Below are 24,791 nucleotides of genomic sequence, written 5' to 3' on the forward strand. Positions count from 1 at the left end.
ATTTAGGGCTCTGTTTTGACAATCCATGCGCAAAGTGCAAAGCGCAGGGCACAAAAGCATTAAGGGCGTGTCTGAATCCACTTTTGCTATTGTTATGCTGCATTCACACCAGACGTGAAACGCGCATAAGGCGTGAGGGATTTACATGTTAAGTCAATGCAAACGCGCGAATAGACATCCTGCGCCACAATACTTCCACAATATTTCTTTTCACAAGATTTCTTTTGCTTTTGTGGGGCGTGATTGTGACGTACACCTTTTGTTGGTGTCCTTGAGGAAAGCCTCCAGTCAACACAGACAAAAAGTTCATCAACCTGGGCTGGGCTCAATCAGAAGCACTGCTGAAAGCCTCCGTCATCCAGGTTCAGTTTCTGGAGGAGTTTAAGAGCTCACAGAGCCGGATGCTCCCCTGAAAGAATCTAGTGAACTCAGACATTCATAAAGCGTATATATTTTAATCAGCCTGATCTCGCGAGAAAACGTAAGTATTTTATGTTTTGGCAGTTTAGTGGCTAATTCGTACAAATTCGTATGAGTCAGTCGTAAGAAATTTTACGATTTTAAAAAGGAGGCGTGGCACCTAACCCCACCCCTAAACCCAACCGTCATTGGGGGATGAGCAAATCTTACTAAAATGTACGAATTAGATCGTACGAATTCGTAAGAATTAGCCACTAATTGAAAAAGTTACGAATTGCCGTGAGATTGTGTTGATTTTTTGGGCGAGGCAGTGGTGCAGTAGGTAGTGCTGTCACCTCACAGCAAGAAGGTCGCTGGGTTGCTGGTTCGAACCTAGGTTCCTGTGTGGAGTTTGCATGTTCTCCCTGCCTTCGCGTGGGTTTCCTCCAGGTGCTCCGGTTTCCCCCACAGTCCAAAGACATGCGGTACAGGTGAATTGGGTAGGCTAAATTGTCCGTAGTGTATGAGTGTGTGTGTGAATGTGAGTGTGGATGTTTCCCAGAGATGGGTTGCAGCTGGAAGGGCATCCGCTGCTTAAAAACTTGCTGGGTAAGTTGGCGGTTCATTCCACTGTGGCGACCCCAGATTAATAAAGGGACTAAGCTGAAAAAAAATGAATGAATTTTGTTGATTTTAATAATATTTCAAAATATGATTTTCACTGAGTCCAATGAAAAATAAATGTTCAGTTCTCCAGTTCTGCGAGGAAATATATTGAGACAGTTTTTATAAAAATCTCACCTTCTAGAACTTTAGTGCAGTGGAAAGTTTCATGTTAAAGTTTCTTCACGCCCGTAGAAAAGTTTTATTTTTAAGAGTGCATGCTCCTAACACCTCCATCATCAACACAGCTGTCATGCTAGCTTTAAGGAAAGCGCAGCAGAGGAACTGAATGAAGCAGAACGCTGTAACGACGAGCAGTCAGAAATTTATCAGCCCTAGATAACAAGCAATTCATTTCTCCCTTAATGGCATAAATCGGCAGTCCTTCTCACTGCTGTGAATTCGCAAATATACACACACATCAGCTGGAGCAGAGTTTAATGTGCGCAGATGGCGTGGCAGAGCCTCAACTTACTAACACACAAAGTGATGTACTTGTCTCGTCCAATGACAGTGCTCGTTTAGAGCTGTCATCCGCTGACTGATGATTTATTACATGTGCAGCAGCTCTTCTGCACTACTGCACCTGCGCAAAAACACTAATTAAACTAACACAAAACCAAAGTATGAAGCACTACTTATTGCACTGTTATCTTGTCATGCAGTCTGATAACCCCGCCCTCCTCTATAAAGAAGCCCCGCCTCTCCACTGACAAGTTTCCACAAATAATTTTCTATGGTTGTGGATTATTCCAGCAGTTTTTTGGACTTTTTAATGGTAATACATGACTGATGTCAGTGCTAAGTTTAGATTAGTTTGATTTGAATAGCAGATCTGTTCCTGAATGAATCAGTGTTTTGAATGACTCAACTAAAGGAATGTGTCAGTGACTCACTTAAGAGTTGTCACTGAATGAATCAATGTTTTGAACGAATCAGATGAACGAATGATTCATTGACTTACTCATGAGTCATTACTGAGTGAATCAGCATTTTGAGCTAAACAATGATTCAGTGACTTGACTGGTTTATTGATTCACTTAAGAGTTGTTCCAGAATGACTCAGTATTCAAATAAACCAGTTAAATAAATGATTCATTGCCTTGCTCATGAGTAGTTACTGAATGAGTCAGCATTTGAACTAAATAATGATTCAGTGATTTATTCAAGTTGTTCCTGACTGAATATTTTTGAATCAGTTGAATGAATGAATCAGTGACTCAGTTATAAGTTTTTAAATCAATGGTTCAGTGTTTTGAGCACATTGGTTGGATGAATGATTCTTTGACTCACTCATGAGGAATTACTGAATGAACCAGTATTTTGAACTAAATAGCTAAATGAATAATTCAGTGACTTGACTGATTCATTGATTCACTTATGAGTTGTTTTAGAACAAGTCTGTGTACAAACAAATCAGGTGAATGATTAACTGACTCATGAATGAATCTGTATTTTGAACAAAAGGGTTAAATGAATGATTCAAAGTTTTGCTCGAGTTTTTTTTTTTGACTGAATAAATTGTTTAATGAATTGGTTAAACGAATGACTCAATTATAAGTTGTCTGGTAATGATTCAGTGTTTTGAACACAATATTTGAATGATTCATTGAATCACAAATGAGTTGCTCCTAAATGAGTCAGTGTTTTGGACAAATTAGATGAATTAATGATTCATTCACTTACTCATAATTCAACACTGAATAAATCAGCTGTTTTTAAAAAGTCAGTTGAATGAATGAATCAGTGGCTCAATTCTACGTTGCTCATCAATGAGTCAGTGTTTTGAACAGATGGGTTGATTGAATGATTCTTTGACTCACTTGTGAGTCATTATTCAATGAATCGGCATTTTGAGCAAAGTAGTCGTACGACTGATTCTCTCACAAGTTGCTCCTGAATGAATTGGTGTTTCGAACAAATCAGATGAATGAATGATTTACTGACTCACTTAAGAGTCATTTATTGAATGAATTTTAACTAAAAAGTTTAGATTAATAACTCAGGGATTCACTTATAGTTTTTTCCTAAGTTAATTACTTTTTAAAACAAATCAGTTAAATGATTGACTCACGCTGTTCATTAATGAGCGCTTTGAACAATTGATTTTAATTAATCATTCAATTAATATTTTAATGAATCAGTGCAAAATCCTTACCAATAAAAGTCCAAATTCTGCTGCATTGCTAAATCCATTCTCAGTCTTTGAAACCTGAAAACTGGAAGTGCTGCATAAAACCTATAAAAATACAGCCTTCATAGCATCAGTGCAGTTAGTGACTGCAATAACCACTTTTCAACAGCTTAACTAGGGTTCTTTAAAGAGGTCATAAAATTGTGGCTTTATTTTATCTTGCAAGTGATTCATACTAAAAGTTCAACACCTCAGCACATTCCCTTTTACAGCAGTAAATAAGTCAACACAGGCCATTTAATGTGCTCTCCCAGGGGTTTTCTGAATGACGAGCAGCTCAGTCCACTGCAGATAAAAAAAAAAAACAATATATATATATATATATATATATATATATATATATATATATATATATATATATATATATATATATATATATATTTATTTATTTAAATAAATAAAATATAATTTATTTATTAATTAATTTTTTTTAAGATAGTTTATTTGTGTTTTTCAATAAAAAAATCAGTCAAACAAACTTTTCATTATGCACACAAATGGTCCAAAACTCCACCCAGCTAGCAAAATTCATGTGGCTCAAATCCGGCCCACACCAGACACTTACATCCAACCCACATACAGCATGGAATGATGGCACTTGGGCGGTCCGCTCCTGTTTGCCAGATCTGGGCCACAATTATGCCAGAACACTATCACATATCAGCCAGAATTCAACCAAATGAACCAGAACTTTTATTCTGGCCCACACCAGACACTTACATCTGGACCACATACTGAATGGAATGATGGCTCTAGGGCGGTCCACATTTGCAACTACACCTGTGAGCCACTAAGTTTAGACCCTTAAATGACCATGCCACATTTTTGCCAACTGTGGCCCACATTTGTCCTCTGTCATTTGGGCCAAATTGGTCATTTTCCACATGGGCCACATTAGGCTCACATTCAGATTACATTTTGCTATAAGTGGCAAATATTTGCCTTAAATGGTCCATATATGAATTTGAATATTTGCCTCCCCTGTGGCATTGTAAAAGTGGGCCACTTCAGGCTCACATTCATTTTGTCTGGGCCAAAGGAAGACCACCAGTGCCGCATAACTGCCTAAAGTGGCCCTCATTCGTATGCTATCTGGGCACACTATAAGTTCAACACCTCAGCACATCCTCTTTTACAGCAGTAAATAAGTCAACACAGGCCAGCTAATGTACTCTCCCAGAGGTTTTCTGAATGACAAGCAGCTCAGTCCACTGCAGATAAAATAATTGAATTGTTAAAGATAGTTTATTTGTGTTTTTCAATAAAAAAAAAATCAATCAAACAATCTGCTCACTATGCACACATACGGTCCAAAACTCCACCCAGCTAGCAAAATTCATGTGGTTCAAATCCGGCCCACACCAGACACTTACATCCGGCCCACATACAGCATGGAATGATGGCACTTGGGTGGTCCGCTCCTGTTTGCCAGATCTGGGCCACAATTAAGCCAGAACACTATCACATATCAGCCAGAATTCAACCAAATGAACCAGAACTTTTATTCTGACCCACATACTGGACCACATACTGAATGGAATGATGGCTCTAGGGCGGTCCACATTTGCACCTACACATGTGAGGCACTTTAAGTTTAGACACAGATCACCCTTAAATGACCATGCCACATTTTTGCCAACTGTGGCCCACATTCATCCTCTGTCATTTGGGCCAAATTGGTCAATTTCCACATGGGCCACATTAGGCTCACATTCAGATTACATTTTGCTATAAGTGGCAAATATTTGCCTTAAATGGCCCATATATGAATTTGAATATTTGCCTCCCCTCTGGCATTGTACAAGTGGGCCACTTCAGGCTCACATTCATTTTGTCTGGGCCAAAGAAATACCACCAGTGCTGCATAAGTGGCCCACATTCGTATGGTATCTGGGCACACTATAAGCAGTGGCGCAAAAAGGGGGTATGCAGTATATGCGGCGCATAGGAAAGCCACACATGGGGGGCGCCATTGTGCCAAAACTATTTTTGAAATTATCCATATTAAAAGTTTCAAGTAATATATATATATATATATATATATATATATATATATATATATATATATATATATATATATATATATATATATATATATATATATATATTGTTAAAAATGTTTATTTAGCATTTTATACGCGTATAATATTGTATTTTATTAAATTAAAAAATCATTCCACCCCTCCCCCCCATTTTTCATACCATATACATATTTTTATGAATTTATTATGTATCATATTGATTCATCAGGTCTTTTGGTAACTTCTTAGCTCAAAAATATTTTAATTGTAGCTACAAACAAAGTTATAACATTTCAATTAAATAGAACATTTCACACAGTTTGTTTCTGTTTTTTTTTTACACTAAACATTTGACAGTCTTTTTTATTTCACTTTTAGCAGTTTCAGTCAATTGTTCTTGCAAAGACAGACCTTACACTTCTCACAGTATGCATGTGAGAAGTAATTGCAATGTCCTTTTGCCCTTTAGGACTCCCATGTCTATCATTTTGTTTTGACAAATGTAGTACAAAAAGTCCAAAAGCAAGGCTAGTCAAGGTGCTATAATCATTTAGTGAGGGAAAATTAAATTGAGAAGAAATTTGGGGTGGTATGAGATGCATTTCTTTGCGACTTAACATGCTTAATGTAATTATACCTTTTACTACTTCAAAAAATACAGTTTCGCAGTTCTGAACACAACTGAAATAGTATGAAGCATATTGATTTCTTTATGAAAAAATATCTTTAATTTATTGATGGAAATATTTTCCACATTTTATCACTTGCCTGTTTTAAAATATAGTTGGATTGAAGGGAGGCACGCAAAAGTTGAAGCCGCATACCCATCAGTAAATGTGCAGTTGCACTCCTGACTATAAGTCCAACACTTCTGCACATTCTCTTTTACAGCAGTAAATAAGTCAACACAGGCCAAAAAATGTACTCTCTCAGGCTTTCCGAATGACGAGGAGCTCGGCCCGCTGCAGTTTTAAACTGTTTTCCCCCACAGCAGAGTTGATTACTGTGAGGAAAGCAAGTGTTTAGTGGAGGAAGGTGTTGCTGGGAGTGAAGAGGCTTTGTAAATGGAGTGTTTCAGCCCATGAGGAATCACTCTCACCTTCATTTCCTCTCAGGAGCATTGCCTGTTCCTCCAGATCCTCCTCAGATCGGCAGCTGCGCCTGTCAGATTTCCATGCCGTGAGAGTGTGAGATTGACACCGAGCATGCGAGCGATCTTCACTAATCAATGCTTGTGAGCGGAAGAACGTGAGTGGGAAAAAAAAGGCCTGTCAAGCTGAATCACCAATCAAACAGCGGCTCTGAGGAAGGAAGGCTCTGGAGTGTGAGCGCGATCGATGCTGTCTGAGCGACAGCCAAAATATGGTTTAAAGTAGGTTTTGATTGATGGTATTTAAGGCTTATCTTGGACACGGAGCAGGAGCTCCATCATAATCTCTGGAAGCTACAGTCACACTGACCACAGAGGAGAACGATGGCTGCAACACAATGACCATCCTGCATCCTGAGGCCACCATGAGCATATTATTATTATTTACGTTTTTTGTTGTTGATTAAAGGGGAGCTATTATCTAAAAATCACTTTTAAAGGAGGTTAAAACACAGTGGATATGTAAATATAACCAGCTTATAATGGTGAACTAATTGTATTTGTCACAATCAGACTTGATCAAAACATGTCATCAGACAGGGAAAGCCCCACCCACATATGACCATCTCTCTGAGGTCAGTCTTGTTTTCTGAATCTGCCACTATGCTGACACACAGGCATTTGTAGCTCCACCCTCTTTTAAAAAGAGCACAATCTCATTTAAATTTAAAGCCAAAATCGCTAAATTAGAATCAAAGCCTAAAAGGGGCAAACATTAAAGCATTATTTGTGGAGTATTTTGAGAAGTATAATTGGTCTTTAAATAGTGCATAACCAGTTAAATGCAATTTTAGTTCGTGATGTGGTGCACATTTCATTTTTACTTAATATGGATATGTAGATTTATTTATAATTATTCAAAAGGATTATTCCATTTGATTGTTTATTTTGCTGTTGTCATAGAAATGATACTTTTGAAGAAGAAAAAATTATGATTCATGATTAAAAGAACATTCTGTATTTTTCTTGACCAAGGTGTGAATGGATGGACTGTATGGATGGATGGATGGATTGATTGATTGATTGATTGATTGATTGATTGATTGATTGATTAATAGATGGTGAGACAGACAGATAGATGGAGAAATGGATGAAGAGATGGAGAAACAGATTGATAGATGAATGTTTGGATGGATGGATGGATGGATGGATGGATGGATGGATGGATGGATGGATGGATGGATGGATGGATGTGGATAGATAGATGGAGGAATGGATAGAGAGATGGAGAAACAGGTGGATGGAAGAACAGACAGAGGGATGGATGGATGGATGGATGGATGGATGGTGAGACAGATGGATAAAGAGATGGAGAAACAGATAGATAGAGGTTTGTTTGTTAGTTTGTTTGTTTGTTTGTTTGTTTGTTTGTTTGTTTGTTTGTTTGTTTGTTTGTTTGTTTGTTTGGATGGATGGATGGATTAATGAATAGATGGTGAGGCAGACAGATAGATGGAGGAATGGATGAAGAGATGGAGAAACAGGTGGATGGAAGAACAGACGGACGGATGGATGGATGGATGGTGAGACAGATGAATAAAGAGATGGAGAAACAGATAGATAGATGAAAGTTTGTTTGTTTGTTTGTTTGTTTGTTTGTTTGTTTGTTTGTTTGTTTGTTTGTTTGTTTGTTTGTTTGTTTGTTTGTTTGTTTGTTTAGATGGATGGACGGATGGACAGACTTAGATAAATAGATGGAGGAATGGATGAAGAGATGGAGAAACAGGTGCATGGATTAACAAATAGATGGATGGATGGATGGATGGATGGATGGATGGATGGATGGATGGGTGGATGGATGGATGGATGGAGAAAGAGATTAATGGTTAAATGGATGGATAGATAGATGAATGGATATGGTGAGGAATGGATAAAGAGATGGTGAAACAGGTGGATGGATAAATAGACAGAGAGACAGATAGATAGATAGATAGACAGACAGACAGACAGACAGACAGACAGACAGACAGACAGACAGACAGACAGACAGACAGATAGATAGATAGATAGATAGATAGATAGATAGATAGATAGATAGATAGATAGATAGATAGATAGATAGATAGATAGATAGATAGATAGATAGAGACAAACAGACAGACAGACAGACAGACAGATAGACAGTTTTCTGAGTGAACTACCCCTTTAAGGCAGTGATTTGATGCTGGTTAATATTAAAGTTCTAAAGATTAAGGCTCTAATATGAATAAACCGGAGGGTATGTCCTACATCGACATGCAGACTTTCTTCATTTGTTTTAGGCATGAACCTCTCTAAAGTATCTTCTAACAGCCCTTCTTTAAGCTAGTCTACTGCCTCAGTGCCTTTACACAAGAGCTGCGATGCCTTTGAAGAAACACGCTGCACTGGAGAGATCAAGCCTTCTCTGATTTCTTCTGTTTGTGCTACTTTCAAAAACTCGCTTCAACGTTCATCCACACTTACTGTTATTTATGTTTAATCTGCTCCATTTAGACTGTTCCCGCTTCTGAATCCCGAACACTCATCACAGTGGGTACAGTAGACTTCTGTCTATTAGTATTAACAAAAGCCTTAAATGAGCTGTTTGTTCATTTATTTGATGTACAAGAATTAATTCCAGATGTCTACATTTATTAAAATTTCTCAAATCAAGGGACACCACCCTTCAGAATATTCTACATTAGTGTGTTGCTTTTATGTTGCTAGGTTGATTTTTAATAGTTGCTAATTGGTTGTTTCCTATTGGACCAAATCCAAAGAATCCATCCTCTTTTCTGTGTCCGTGTGTTTGTATGAAGTTGCTAGGGTGTTTTACATGGTTGCTAGGTTGTTTCTTATTTGCCTTAAACAAAAGAGCCCACTACCCCGTAATATCTTGAACAAGTGTGTTGCTATTAGGTTTCTAGGGTGTTGCTAAGTGGTTTAAATGGTTGCTAGGTTGTTTCGTATTGGCTCAAATAACAAAGCCCATCCCTCAATGATATCCAGTATAAGTGTGTTGCTATTAAGTGTCTAGTCTGTTGCTAGGGTGTTTTACGTGGTTGCCAGGTTGTTTATTATTGGCCTAAACAAAAAAAAAACAAAAAAAACACTTCGTCAATATTATTCTAAGTGTGTTTCTAGGGTGTTGCTAAGGTGTTTTAGATGGTTGCTAGGTTTTTTTCTTATTGCTTCAAATCAAAAGAGACCACCACTCACTAATATTTTACATAAGTGTGTTGCTATAAAGTTTGTAGGGTATTGCTAAGGTGATTTACATTAGTTGCTAGGCTGGTTTTTATTAGCTTATATCAAAAGACTCCACCCCTCAATTAAATTCTGTATAAATGAATTGCTTTTAAGTTGTTAGGGTGTTGCTAAGATGGTTTACATGGTTGCTAGGTTGTTCTTTATTAGCCTGAAGCAAAAGACTCCTATCAACAACATTAGGTATAAGTGTGTCACTATTAGTTTTCTAGTGTGTTGCTAAGGTGTTTTACACAGTTGACATGTTGTTTCTTATTTACCCCAACCAAAACAGTTTACCCCTCTATAATATCATGTATAAATGAATTGCTTTTAAGTTGCTAGGGTGTTGCTAAGGTATTTTACTTGGTTCCACGCTTGTTTCTCATTGGCCCAAATAAAAAGAGCTCACCTTGTCATTAATATTCTGTATTAGTGTGTTTCTTGGGTGTTGCTAAGGTGTTTTGCATGGTTGCTAGGTCATTTCATATTAGCCCAAATCAAACCAATAATATTTTGCATAAGTGTGTCGCTATTAAGTTTCTAGGGTGTTGCTAAGGTGTTTTACATGGTTGACAGGTTGTTTCATGTTGCTAGGGTTGCTAGGTCATTTCATATTAGTTCAAATCAGAAGACTCCACCCCTCAATAATTGTCTGCATAAGTGTGTCGCTATTACGTTTTAGGGTGTTGCTAAGGTGTTTTACATGGTTGCTAGGTCATTTCATATAGGCCCAAATGAAAAGACTCCACCCCTCAGTGATTGTCTGCATAAGTGTGTCGCTATTACGCTTAGGGTGTTGCTATGGTGTTTTACATGGTTGCTAGGTCATTTCATATTGGCCCAAATGAAAACACTCCACCCCTCAGTAATTGTCTGCATAAGTGTGTCGCTATTAAGTTTTTAGGGTGTTGCTAAGGTGTTTTACATGGTTGCTAGGTTGTTTAATGTTGCTAGGGATGCTAGGTCATTTCATATTAGTACAAATCAGAAGACTTCACCCCTTAATAATTGTCTGCATAAAGTGTGTTGCTATTAAGTTTTTAGGTAGTTGCTAACTTATGTTACATGGTTGCTAGGTCGTTTCATATTGGCCCAAATCAGAAGACTCCACCCCTCAGTAATTGTCTGCATAAGTGTGTCGCTATTAAGTTTTTAGAGTGTTGCTAAGGTGTTTTACATGGTTGCTAGGTCGTTTCATATTGGCCCAAATTAAAAGTCCACCCCTTAATGATATTCTGTATGAGTTGCTGTTAAGTTTCTAAGGTGTTGCTAAGGTGTTTTACATGGTTGCTAGGTTGCTACTTATCGGCCCAAATAAATAAATAACTACCCCACAATAAGATTTAGCATTAGTTTGTTCCTATTCATTTACTAGGGTGTTTTGCACTGTTGCTAGGGTGCTTCTTTTTCTAATGTGATTGGACAGTTTAGTTGCTAAGGTAAAAACTGCTTTCAAAAGCAAAAGAAAGTATTAATCAGCCAGATTAGAGATCTGACAGCAGATCGCACACGTGTTTGCACAATGTTTGCAGATGTGTGATCTGATCAGGGCTTAAATCCTGCAAACCTCAGCAGCTCAGCACACTTCTCAATCTCAGGCATCAGATGTTCACATGCTCAGCTGCTCCCTCGTGTGTGTGCGACGTCATGTAGAGCAGACGTCTCACTGGTGACCATGATTACATTCACAGCGGTAAATCAGCCCCTGGACTGCAGAAACAAAGCAAAAGTGTCTCTTTTGTTGTTGTTGTTGTTGTTGTGAACTTGTTTGTACCCTCAACACTTACAATTTGCATGCAATGACTACACGCCTGTTCTATTGTTTGTCTATGATGTCGACTGAAACTTTCTGTCGCACACAAGCCCACCAAAAGAGTACCATTGGGCAGTGGAAACGCAAGCCTGATAAAGGGGACCCGTACTGACCAGTACTGTACTGTAATGTACCACTCAGTGGAGAACTGGCCATATACAGTTGATGTCAGAATTATTTGCCCCCCTGTTTTATTTTTTCCCCAATTTCTGTTTAACAGAGAGCAGATTTTTTCAACACATTTCTAATCATAATAGTTTTAATAACTCATCTCTAATAACTGATTTATTTTCTCTTTGTCATGATGACAGTAAATAATATTAGACTAGATATTCTTCAAGACACTTCTATACAGCTTAAAGTGACATTTAAAGGCTTCACTAAGGTAATTAGGTTAACTAGGCAGGTTAGGGTAATAAGGCAAATTATTGTATAACGATGGTTTGTTCTGTAGACAGTCAAATATAAAATTAGCTTAAAGGGGCTGGTAATTGTGACCCTAAAATGACTTTTAAAAAATTTAAAACTGCTTTTATTCTAGCCGAAATAATACAAGACTTTCTCCAGAAGAAAAAATGGTAACACTTTACAATAACAGTACATGAATAATGATCTAATAATATGTAAACTAAAACATTACTTTATTATGAATTAATGATGAGTTAAGGTATGCACTAATTATGAATTAACTTTAACTACAACATGATTCACATGAGTTCATGTGTAAATAACGACTACCTTAATTACTTGTTAGTACATGTTGTTAATTAATGTATTAATTAACATTTAAGTTTAGGCTAAATGTAACCAACATGAACTCATGAGCTGTTAATGTATAGTTATGTCTTGACTTTACTTGGAGGGGCACATCACTATTAACTCATCCTTAACTACTTATGAACTCCTCTTCATGTTGATGTTGACAGAACACTTTTCTATTGTTATTCAGTGTAAACTCACTAGTTGGACGTGCATAAGGAGTTCATGAATAGTTAAGAATCAATTAATGATGATGTGCCCCTCCAAGTAAAGTCACAACATAATTATACATTAACATATCATGAGTTCATCATGGTTAAATTAAGCATAAACTAATGTGGTAATTAATACATTAATTAACAAACAATCATGAACTAACAAGTAATTAAGGTAGCCATTATTCACACATGAACTCATGTGAATCATGTTGTAGTTAAAGTTAATTCATAATTAGTGCATACCTTAACTCATCATTCATTCATAATAAAGTAATGTTTAGTTTACATATTAATACATCATTATTCATGTACTGTTATTGTAAAGGGTTACCGAAAAAATATTATCAGACATACTGTGAAAATTTCCTTGCTCTGTTAAACATCGTTTGGGAAATATAATACAAATTCAAATGGGGGCTAATAATTCTGACTTCAACTGTATATTGTATAAAGATAACTATATATTAAATATATTGACTATGTTGTTATTTTGTTGGTTAACTGTCCACCCTAAACACAACTCCTTCACTTTTCTGATTTTGACTGTAATGTATTAGCAGGCAGATTTTGTAAGGCTGCTTTGGAACGATGATTATTGCGACTATACAGATCAACTTGAGTTCACTTGAACTCCTGTATAAATTGGCGGTAGCTGCAATCTGGAGCAGACTCATGCTGATATTCCAAAATAAAAGGTCAGGTCACATGACATTTTTGGGTCTTACTTTGGCTGAAATAATTTTTACAAGTTAGTAGAAGCTGCAGATGAATGTGCTCACGCTGAGGTCTTCTGATGGCCCTCCAGAGGGAAGCTGTGGTGAAGCTGTTGTGAAAGCTGCACAGGTGTTGATTTATGGAGAGAGCCAGCCTGTGTTAATTACAGCTAGAGGGGGGAAAGAGCAAATATCAAGACTTTCCTTCTGTTCCTCGCTCTATCTCCGGCTTCCCCTCCATCTCAATTACGTCGTGTTTTTGAACGTTCTTGGCCTTCATTCCTCTCTCCGTTCCCAGAAAGTCACCTATACATTTCCTTCACAGCAAAAAAAAAAAAAAATGAATGCTCTTTTTGATTCATCTCTCTCCTCAGACCCTGGAGTCGTACCCATGGGCCATTAATTTCATTTTCACAATGCTCCGAAGGAGAAGAGGGTCGCCAATCTCAAATTTAAATGTAATTTTCCTCTGGGCCCTTGAAGGTGAGATACCAATCTTGCTTTCTTTCTCTTCGGGAAACTGAAACGCTGACCAGCCAATGTCACTGCTTCAGAGAGAGACTCTGTGCTTTACATCTGATGGGAACGAGGAGTCCGAGTCCAGAGCTTGGAGACTGAAAACCGACTGGCGTTTGGCTAACCTCTGAATAGACTTATCCCCACGCCAGACGTCCAGAGGCTGACATGAAATAAGAGCTCTGACTGGTCAAGAAGATCCTTGTTCCACAGAGTCCAAATCCACGGGGAGCCGAGCTGCTGAAGCTGTGAAAACCTTTTGGACCGCTTTCAGTTTGTGTGATGTGTGTGTTAGAGAAAATGAGGGAAGATGTAGTTTAAATTAATATTGGTCTCACAAATGTAGCACTCAGGAGCTTCATGTGAAGTGTGCTCCGTTATAAAACCAGTTTCATATGGCTTTAAGGTCAACCCGGGCTCATTGTGGAAACGTAGCCCCGCGGATGTTTCTGCGGACCGCGAGATACGTCACGGGAGGTACGTATTCGAGCGTTTTTTGTTTTCGCCGACCCGGCCGCCCTCCTCTTCCTTCCCTCCTCCTTCCCTAAACCCGAGCGACGGTTTGCAAAAGCCGTCCAGAAAAACAAAACAAAAAAAGCCAAAGCTCTCGTCTTCGATTTCGACCGCGTTTTAGGATCCCGCCACGTTCTCGCCCTTATTTTTCGGATTCCGTTTTTTAATCTTACCTGATTTCTGGAACCTGCTGTTCCAGCCTGATCTCACGAGAAAACTTAGTATTTTACGTTTTGCCAGTTTAGTTGCTAATTCGTACGAATTCAGTCGTACGAAATGGTACGATTTTAAAAAGGAGGCGTGGCACCTGACCCCACCCCTAACCCCAACTGTCATTGGGGGATAAGCAAATCGTACTAAATTGTATGAATTAGATCGTATGAATTCATACGAATTAGCCACTAAATGAAAAAGTTACGAATTGCCGTGAGATTGTGTTGGCTGTTCCCCGGACTCGATCCCAGTCGTCGTCCCCGCGGCCGGCTCCAACGCTGTGAGCTAAGCGGACAAACTGGTTGCATCGGGAAAGCCCTCCACTCGGAGGCGAGCCGTCGGCCGGCGAGCGCGAAGAGGAGGAGCGGAGCGGCGCCACACCGCCCCGCAGCGTTCGCTCGAAAAAAACTAAACGCGTCCATACGTACCTCCGGCCACGTAAATCGCGGTCTCCAGAAACGTCCGCGGGGCTACTTTTTCAGAATGAGCTTGGGTTGTTTCAGGTCATGGCACAGTTTTTGGCATGTGACATTATACAATAGAAAAGTTTCAAAGCAAAGTGGAAATAAAAACATGAATGAATCAAAAATTAATCAATTCTGGAGTGAATTCAGTTCAGCGATGATGCAGCTTTGCCGGAGATCATGTTTAACTGTGCAGCTGCGCTTACTGAAGGATCCAAATGTAGCATTTCGGGTGACTGATATCCAGGGCATTTGTCTGGTTGCTAGGGTATTGCTTTGCAGTTGCTAAGGTATTTGAGTCTTTCGCTTGAGTGTTGCCATGCAGTTATTAACATGTACTGGTTAGTTTCTAAGGCAATGCTAAAGTGTTTTGGGTTGTTACTAAGGCGTTGCTAAGCAGTTAACAAGGTATGTGGGTTGGTTGTAAGGATGTTGCCATGCAATTGTTACCATATACTGGTTAGTTTCTAAGACAACACTATGCTTTGTCATAGTGTGTTTGGTGGTTACTAAGCCGTTGCTAAGCAGTTGGTAAGGTAATAGGGTTGGTTGCTTGGATGTTGCTATGAAGTTGTTAACATGTACTGGTTAGTTTCTAACACAATGCTAAAGTGTTTTGGGTGATTACTAAGGCGTTGCTAAGCAGTTGCTTAGGTATTTGGTTAGTTGCTTGGGTGTTGCCATGCAGTTATTAACATGTACCTGTTAGTTTCTAAGGCAATGCTAAAGGGTTTTGGGTAGTTACTGAGGTGTTGGTAAGCAGTTGCTAGGGTATTTGGGTTGGTTGCTTGGATGTTGCTATGAGGTTGTTAACATGTACTGGTTAGTTTCTAAGACAATGCTAAAGGGTTTTGGGTAGTTACTAAGGCGTTGCTATGCAGTTGCTAAGGTATTTGGATTGGTTGCTTGGGTGTTGCCATGCAATTGTTACCATGTACTGGTTAGTTTCTAAGACAACACTAAGCTTTGTCATAGAGTGTTTGGTGGTTACTAAGGCGTTGCTAAGCAGTTGCTAAGGTAATATGGTTGGTTGCTTGGATGTTGCTAGGAAGTTGTTAACATGTACTGGTTAGTTTCTAACACAATGCTAAAGTGTTTTGGGTGATTACCAAGGCATTGCTAAGCAGTTGCTAAGGTATTTGGGTTGGTTGCTGGGGTGTTGCCATGCAGTTATTAACATGTACCGGTTAGTTTCTAAGGCAATGCTAAAGTGTTTTGGGTAGTTACTGGGGTGTTGCTAAGCAGTTGCTAGGGTATTTGTGTTGGTTGCTTGTGTGTTGCTATGCAGTTGTTAACATGTACTGGTTAGTTTCTAAGACAATGCTAAAGTGTTTTGGGTGGTTAATGGGGTGTTGCTAAGCAGTTACTAAGGTATTTGGGTTTGTTGCTTGGATGTTGCCATGAAGTTGTTAACACGTACCTGTGAGTTTCTAAGATGATGCTAAAGTGTTTTGGGTAGTTACTAGGGCGTTGCTAAGCAGTTACTAAGGTATTTGGGTTGGTTGCTTGGGTGTTGCTATGCTGTTGTTACCATGTACTGCTTAGATTCTAAGACAACACTATGCATTGTTATAGTGTTCAGTGGTTACTATGGCGTTGCTAAGCTGTTGCTAAGGTAATTGGGTTGGTTGCTTGGATGTTGCTATGAAGTTGTTAACATGTACTGGTTAGTTTTTAAGACAATGCTATGTATTGTTACAGCGAGTTTTGTGGTTACTAAGGTGTTGCTAAGCAGTTGCTAAGGTATTTGGGTTGGTTGCTTGGATGTTGCCATGCAGTTGTTACCATGTACTGTGTGGAATCAAAGGCAAAGCTATGGATTTGCTAAAGTAATTCAGGTGGTTTCTAGGAAATTGCTATGCTGTTGCTAGGGTGTTGTGAGTGATTGATAATGCCTTGTTTCTATCAATTGGATATATGTTTGTGTGTAGGGTGGAAATGACAGTGGTTGCTAGGGCACTGATGCTGTGCAGTCTTCAGTTTTTTCCAGCTTGTTGTTATGCAGTTGTTTAGTTTTTACCTGTTGTATCATCTGAGAGGTGGACATGCTGCACCTGAGTAAAGTAACTCAACAAGAGTCATTCATGTCTGCAAATACACATCATGCAAACGCTTCTGCAGTTTCACAGTCAACAGGTCATTAAAGTTTCATTTGATCATGAACTCATGTTTGGGGTTTTCTTCTTCACACTTTTCTCCGGATGGAAAAGTAAGAGGGAAACTGCCGGACCATGAAACGATGTCCCATTTCGCAGGTTTCCTGCAGATGATGGGCTCAGCACGAGGCCTGTGCCACTCTCTGCCGGCTGGCATGATGCTACATTAGTCAGCAAGCGGCCCTCATCTCTGATCTCAGGACAGTTTCAGAGTGTGTGTGTATTAATGTATATGTGCGTGTGTGTGTTCATGTGTGTGTGTGTGTGTGTGTGTGTGTGTGTGTGCGTGCGTGTGCTTGTGTGTGTGTGTGTGTGTGTGTGCGTGTGTGCGTGTGTGTGTCTGTGTGTGTGTGTGTCTATGTGCAGTATCCGGCTCATTAGCTCTAGCACTGTGTAGATGTGCTGTCCACTGGAGTGACAAACACACACTGCGTCTGATGGGCTGGAGATCTCTGGTGGACTCACACTCGGATGAAGACTCATTCATGAGCTCCAGTGACCAGCAATCATTCACAGCACAACTCTTCAAAAACAACACACACACACATTTAAAGCCAACGGAGTGTGAAGGCTGTGCACTGTAAACATATATGATGTTCAGTTCAGTTCAACTTTATTTCTGTGGCACTTTTCAGAATAATTAATATTCCAAGGGAGCTTTGCAAAAGGTGTGTGTCCATTCATTTAATTATTCATTCATTTTTCTCCAGCTTAGTCCCTTATTTATCAGGGGTCGCCACAGCGGAATGAACCACCAACTTATCCAGCATATGTTTTACACTGCGGATGCCCTTCCAGCTGCAACCCAGTACTGGGAAACACCTATACACACTCATGATCACACACACTTATACACTACGGTCAGTTTAGTTCATCAATTGCCCTATAGCACATGTGTTTAGACTGTGGGGGAAACCGGAGCACCCACTGCCCATATTATTTTATTATTTAATTAAATAATTGTATTTTATTTAATTATTATTATTTTTTAGGCCCTTGCAAGAGGTGCAAAATAATTGTGATGATACTGTTGGATTCACCAATCGATGCAACAAAATTGTGGCATTTTTGTCAAAATTTTGTTAAAAACATTGTCAAAGGGACATTTGCACTTGCAATTATTTATTTATTTATTTATTTATTTATTTATTTATTTATTTATTTATTTATTTATTTATTTATTTATTTATTCATTTATTTATTGTTATTAGCTTATTTTATTTTATTATGTTCCCATTTTATTTATTATTTTTATATTTTCTATTATTATTTTATTTATGAATTAGTTAACTATTATAATTTATTTCAATTCATTTAGTTTTGGGTGACCCATGCAAAAGAAACATAATAATTGTGATGATTTTCCACAGTTGGATTCTCCAATTGACTGAACAAAATTGTGGCATTTTGTCAAAAATTTTGTCAAAATCACATATGCACTTGCAGGCATTCATTCATTCATTCATTCATTCATGCATTTATTTATTTATTCATTCATTTAATTAATTATTTGTTTATTTAATCTTATATTTTATTTAATAAATTTTCTGTATTTTATTTTATTATTTTTACAATTTCTATTATTATTTTATTCATTAATTATTTAATTATTTTATTTTACTTTATTATTTTTTAATTCATCTATTTTTGGGTGGCCCATGGAAAAAGAACATAATAATTGTGATGATACTGTTGGATTTACCAATTGATGCAAGAAAATTGAGGCATTTTGTCAAAAAATGGTCAAAATCATTGTCACATTTGCACTTGCAAGCAAACATTTAATATGTTTTTTGATATATTTGCTTATTTTATTTTATTATTTTACCATTTTATTTAATATTATAATATTATTTATATATTTTCTATTATTATTTAATTCATTAAATTGTTAATTATTTTATTTTTAATTTATTTATTATGGGGGGGGGGGGGTATGCATAGAAACGTAATAATTGTGCTTATACTGTTGGATTCCCCTATTCTTGTTTCAAAATATTGTCAAAAACATTTTGACAAAGTGACATTTGGACTTACATACATGCTACATTTAGTATTTATTTATTTATTTATTTATTTTTTATTTTTTTATTTATTTATTTATTTTTTTATTTTTTTTTTTATTTATTTATTTATTTATTTATTTATTTATTTATTTATTTATTTATTTATATGTTTTATTTGTTTGTTTGATTATTTATATATATTATTATTATTGCCCCTGCAAAAGCAGCATAATATTTGTTATGACAAAGTTGGACTCACCATTTGACTGACCCAAAAATATGCATGAAGATGAGCCACTAAATAAAAACATATTGATTGTGAAATGAAAATCATGCCAAATCCAGTTTTCTAGGTGCAGTAATAAATATTTATGGCCGTATTTGTGCCACTGCCAGTTAATTCTGGACCTCGTGTCTGTAAAAACCCAATGTTTAATATCATAAATTGAGTTAGTCGAAGCCTAAACCCCAATTCACCGGAGCAGCAGTGGAAAGACAGATATTACTATTCATAATGGAGCTTGATGAAGCTTCAGCAGTTTAGCCTCCGAGCAAAACAAAGACTGCACTTTCAGATGCATTAACTCCGGAGGTAAATGTCACTTTGCCTTTGATTCCCTGCATATTTGGCATTGATATGAAGTAAAAGCGTTCAGTTAAATGCACCACTTTGTCATGCTATTGACAGCAGTGCAATGTAAATAAAGAAAAGGTCTGGATGCTGCACACAGTATATAAATCATTGCATTAGTTTCCACATTTCCTTGCTTATTCCTCTGAGGTCAAACACACTAGTGAATAATGTGTGAAATGTGCAGGTTTCCCATCATCAGCAGTTCATTAGCAGCGTCCTGCAGACATTTTCATCTAAAGCTGCTTACCATTCACTAATGAGAGGAAAAGCCTTTCTTGAAGATCCTGGGGTTAAACTTCGGTCAGCAGGGCGAAACGGTGACTGAGCGTTCAGATGACAATAATTAGATAAATGTGGGCTTAGTAAATATATAATTTTATTATTATTATTATTATTATTATTATTATTATTATTATTATTATGTTGTAATTTTTTTATTTTCCTTTATTATTTTATTTATGTATTTTATGATTTATTTGTTTTATTTTTATTTATTTTATATATTTAATTAAATATTTTTAATATTTTATTATTATTTAATTTCATTTAATTTATTTATCTTTATTTGCTTTATTTGAATTTTCTTTCAATTTTATTCGTTTAATTTTGTTATTTTTATTTTTATTTATTATTTTATTTTTATTTATTTGAATTTTATTTTATTTATTAATTTTCATTTGTTTTATTTACATTTTTTATTTTATAAATTTGTATTATTTTATTTTATATTATTTTTTAATTATCGTTCTATTTTTATTTTATGTTTATTTCTTTTGCTTATTTTTTTCATTTTATTTAGTTTTATGTTATTATTTTTATTTATGCTTATTTTTTATTCTTATTTTATTTATTTATCTATTTGTTTTATTTATTTTTACATTTTATTTTACTTTATTAATTATCATACTTTTTTATTTTCTGTTTAATTGTTTTATTTCTTTATTTTATACGTTTTTTTATTAATCTTTTTCTTAATTTTTTTTCTTTTATTTTTCTTTATTTTTCTTTTATTTTATATTTGTTATGTATTTATCTTTCTATTTTATTTTTAATTTTTTTAATTTTTTTCGGGGCGTAAACACTTTAATTGGATTTGACGAGGACATCAACTTTGCAGTGAAGTAATGTAATGAAGGAAGGTTTTCTCCAGATCAGTGCACAGATGGAGGAGTTTACAGCCAGAATACACACGCTTACCAGAACGCCTCCAACATATTAATAACTGTGTTTGTTCAGTAGAGTCAGTGACAGATGTCAGTAATAATGAAAATGAGCTGCTGTGGTTGTGTGTGTGTGTGTGTGTGTGTGTGTGCGCATGACTGCATGCGTGCGTGCGTGAGTGTGTGCGTGCGTGCATGCGTGTGTGTATGTGTGTGTGTGTGATGAGTTTGTCCAGCAGTGAGTCCTCAGAGTCAGATGTTGAGCTCATCAGAGACTCCACTGATAGCATCTGCCAATATCAGTCCAGCTCCAGGATTCCAGACACAACCCCGAGTCAAGGTCAAAGAAAAACTGCAAGCGAGATGTAAACATGACCATCAGTATGTGCTGTTTAAGAGTCCAATAATACCAAAATAATGTTCAGAACAGAATCACTTCACTTTGACACACCGAGTACACATAGTATAGTATATTACTAGTGTTTATATAAGGGTTGATGTCTTATATATAAGCGGCACGGTGGCTCAGTGGTTAGCACTGTTGCCTCACAGCAGGAAGGTTGCTGGTTCGAGTCCCGACTGGGTCAGTTGGCATTTCTGTGTGGAGTTTGCATGTTCTCCCTGTGTTGGCGTGGATTTCCTCTTGGTGCTCCAGTTTCCCCCACAGTAAAAACACATGCTCTAGAGGGGAATTGATCAACTAAATTGGCCGTAGTGTGTGTGTGAATGAGTGTGTATGAGTGTGGGATCATAGGTTTGAGGCTTTACCTTTAGATTTCATTTGGTGCTGTAGATTATTTTATTCTGGAGTAACATTTGACAAGCAGATGCTGAGCCTTCATTTCCTTTTCATTTAATATATTGCTTTCTGGGAGAAACAATAAGCTTGATACCAATCTAACATCCATAGTATTTGAATTGTTTACCAAGAGCCCAATATAAGAGAAGGGACAGTGACCATGCAGAGGGTCCAGACTGAGGAGAAACAGAACAGCTCAATCTAGTGTCTCAATCCTCGAATCAGATAACAGGCATATGACCTTCCTGTACTCTCCCAACATCAGCACTGCAGAGCCACACACACACACACACACATATACATACTTGAATGTACTCATACACATCCACACACTCACAATTGCACATACATTACATGCATGCACACACGCAAACACACTCAAAGAAATACACATATATGCACACACACACAAACAAAATGTGCAAACACAAATGTGCATATACAAGCACACAACGACACGCATGCAAACACACCTAAACACACAAACAAACAAGCACACACAAACAAATGCACAAACACTTATGCACACACACACACAAAATGTGCACACACACATGCAAACTCACAAGTACACACATAATTTATGCAGACACACATACAGACATGTTGACAAACAAATATGTACACATACACACACACAAAGTCATAGGCACAAACGCAAGCAAAAACACACAAACGCAAATGCATAACTGTGCACACACATACACACACAAACAAATGCACACACACATAGGGGCATGCACACACACACAGATACACAAAGGCACATGCACAAATGCATGCACACACATGCATAAATGTGCACACACACATGCAAACACATCCTAAAACACACACATGCGTAAATGTGCAACACACACAAACAAACGTACACACACAGATACAAAAAGGCACATGCACAAACACATGCAAGCACACACACAAACACACATGCATAAATATAGATACACACACACACACACATACACACATACATGCAAACACATACAAATACACACACATGCAAACACACACACAAAATGTGCATGCACAGACACAGACACACATGCCAACACACACACACACACACACACACACACACAAAATGCATATGCACACATGCACACACACATTCACAATACACACACGTACACAAATGTCTGTACACATGCACAAATGTAACACATTTGCAAACACATATAAACACACAAACAGTGTGTGTGTGTGTGTGTGTGTGTGTGTGTGTGTGTGTGTGTGTGTGTGTGTGTGTGTGTGTGTGTGTGTGTGTGTGTGCGTGCATGCGTGCATGCGTGCGTGCGTGTGTGTGTGTGACAGCTGTAGGGAAGCAGTGCAGAGGTTAGCTCTTCTGAGATCTGAATAGTGTGCAGCGTCTCAGTTTGCTCACACTCTCCTCAAACTGACCCCTGAAGGCCTCACTGCAGATCAGGTCCCGAGCTAGCTGATAAAACTCCTCAACACACAGACAGAGGAATGGAGAATGGTGTTTTCACCTCAGGAGGAGCAGGACGTGTGTGTGAGCTGGAGGAAATGCTGTGGGTTCATTCATTCACAAGAGTGCATTTAAAATGATTTATTATTATTATTAATTATTATTACTATCAATTATTGTTAATAATAGTTATTATTATTAGTAGTATTAGTATTTTTTATAAATTATTAGTAGTGTTTATTATCAATATTTTTATTATTAATTTTTATTATTATCAATTATTATTATTAATTATTATTACTATCAATTACCATTAGTTGTATTTATTAATATTATTATTATTATTATTATTATTATCAATTATTATTATTAATTATTATTAGTAGTATTTATTATTAGTATTATTATTATCAATTATTATTATTAATTATTATTATTATCAATTATTATTATTCGTATTTATTATTATTATTATTATTATTATTATTATTATTATCAATTATTATTATCAATTATTATTTTTAGTATTTATAATTATTGTTATTATCAATCATTATTATTAATTATTATTGTTATCAATTATAATTATTAGTATTTATTATTGTTATTATTATTATTATTATTATTATCAGTTATTATTATTAATTATTATTATCAATTATTATTAGTAGTATTTATTATTAGTATTATTATTATTCGTATTTATTATTATTATTATTATCAATTATTATTATTCGTATTTATTATTATTGTTATTATCAATTATTATTGTTATCAATTATAATTATAAGTATTTATTATTATTCGTATTATTATTATTATCAATTATTATTTTTATTTATTATTGTTATTATAATTATTATTGCTTGTTATTGTTATTATTAATTATTAATATTATTATTATTATTAATTGTTATTATTATTATTATGTAATATGTATTATTATTACATATTATTGTCATATTGCTATTGTTATTTTTAATAATTATTATTTTTATTGATTATTATTATCATTATTATTAATAATACAACTTCTAAAATAATAATATTAATGATAATAATAATAATAATAATAATAATAATAATTATTATTATTATTATTTATTTATTTATTTATAATTATTATTTTTGTTATTGTTATTTATTATTATTATTATTATTATTATTAATGTTATTATTGTTTATTGTTAATTATAATAATTATTATGCTGGAATAGTTTGCAGTTCATTCCGCTGTGGCGACCCCTGATGAATAAAGGGACTAAGCCGAAGAAAAATTATTGAATTATTATTATTTACAAAATTTCTGAAGGCATTAAAACACTTTTGACCCATATGTTTGAAGCACCTGAAGTTGACAACTATACTTTTATTTATTTTTTACTAAATTATCATTAGATATTAGTCAGGATGCTTTTGTAAAATGTTTTGGGTGTGCATCAGTGTGCATTTGTGTAAAGATGCAATGCTTTTAACAGTGAAAGTGAAATAACAGTGTTGAAGTGTTTCTGACTGCTGCTCTCCTCAGCAACACACTTTTCAAGACTGTATTAATCCTAATTATGTCTATGTGCTCATATATTAACAAACTGATTGCAAAAATGCAAATAAATAAATAAATATGCGTGAAAACTTTCCCTGTATTAGCAAGCCTGTTGAAATCAGAGTCACGGATTATTCAGCGGAGCTCTTGGTGGGTTTATTCCAGCTATTATCTCAGCAGGGAGGAGAGATTGTCAATGGGCTTTTTCTTCAAGCCTC

At 36.1% G+C, this 24,791-nt stretch overlaps 1 long non-coding RNA gene across 2 annotated transcripts in view; it reads left to right on the top strand.

Annotated features, from left to right (window-relative positions):
* LOC141384236 (uncharacterized) overlaps positions 1-8,153 on the top strand; it is a 94,626-nt gene extending 86,473 nt beyond the window's left edge. The window contains exon 4 of one of the 2 annotated variants that reach the window (XR_015476049.1): positions 8,088-8,153. This is a non-coding gene — a long non-coding RNA (uncharacterized LOC141384236). Of the gene's footprint in view, positions 1-6,392; positions 7,386-8,087 lie in introns of those variants that run through there. The other variant, XR_015476050.1, reaches the window with a different exon arrangement.
* The last annotated feature ends 16,638 nt before the right edge of the window (positions 8,154-24,791 follow it).

Source organism: Danio rerio, chromosome 1 (genome assembly GCF_052040795.2).
Source record: "Danio rerio strain M-AB ecotype USA chromosome 1, GRCz13ab, whole genome shotgun sequence".
Taxonomy (NCBI): domain Eukaryota; kingdom Metazoa; phylum Chordata; class Actinopteri; order Cypriniformes; family Danionidae; genus Danio; species Danio rerio.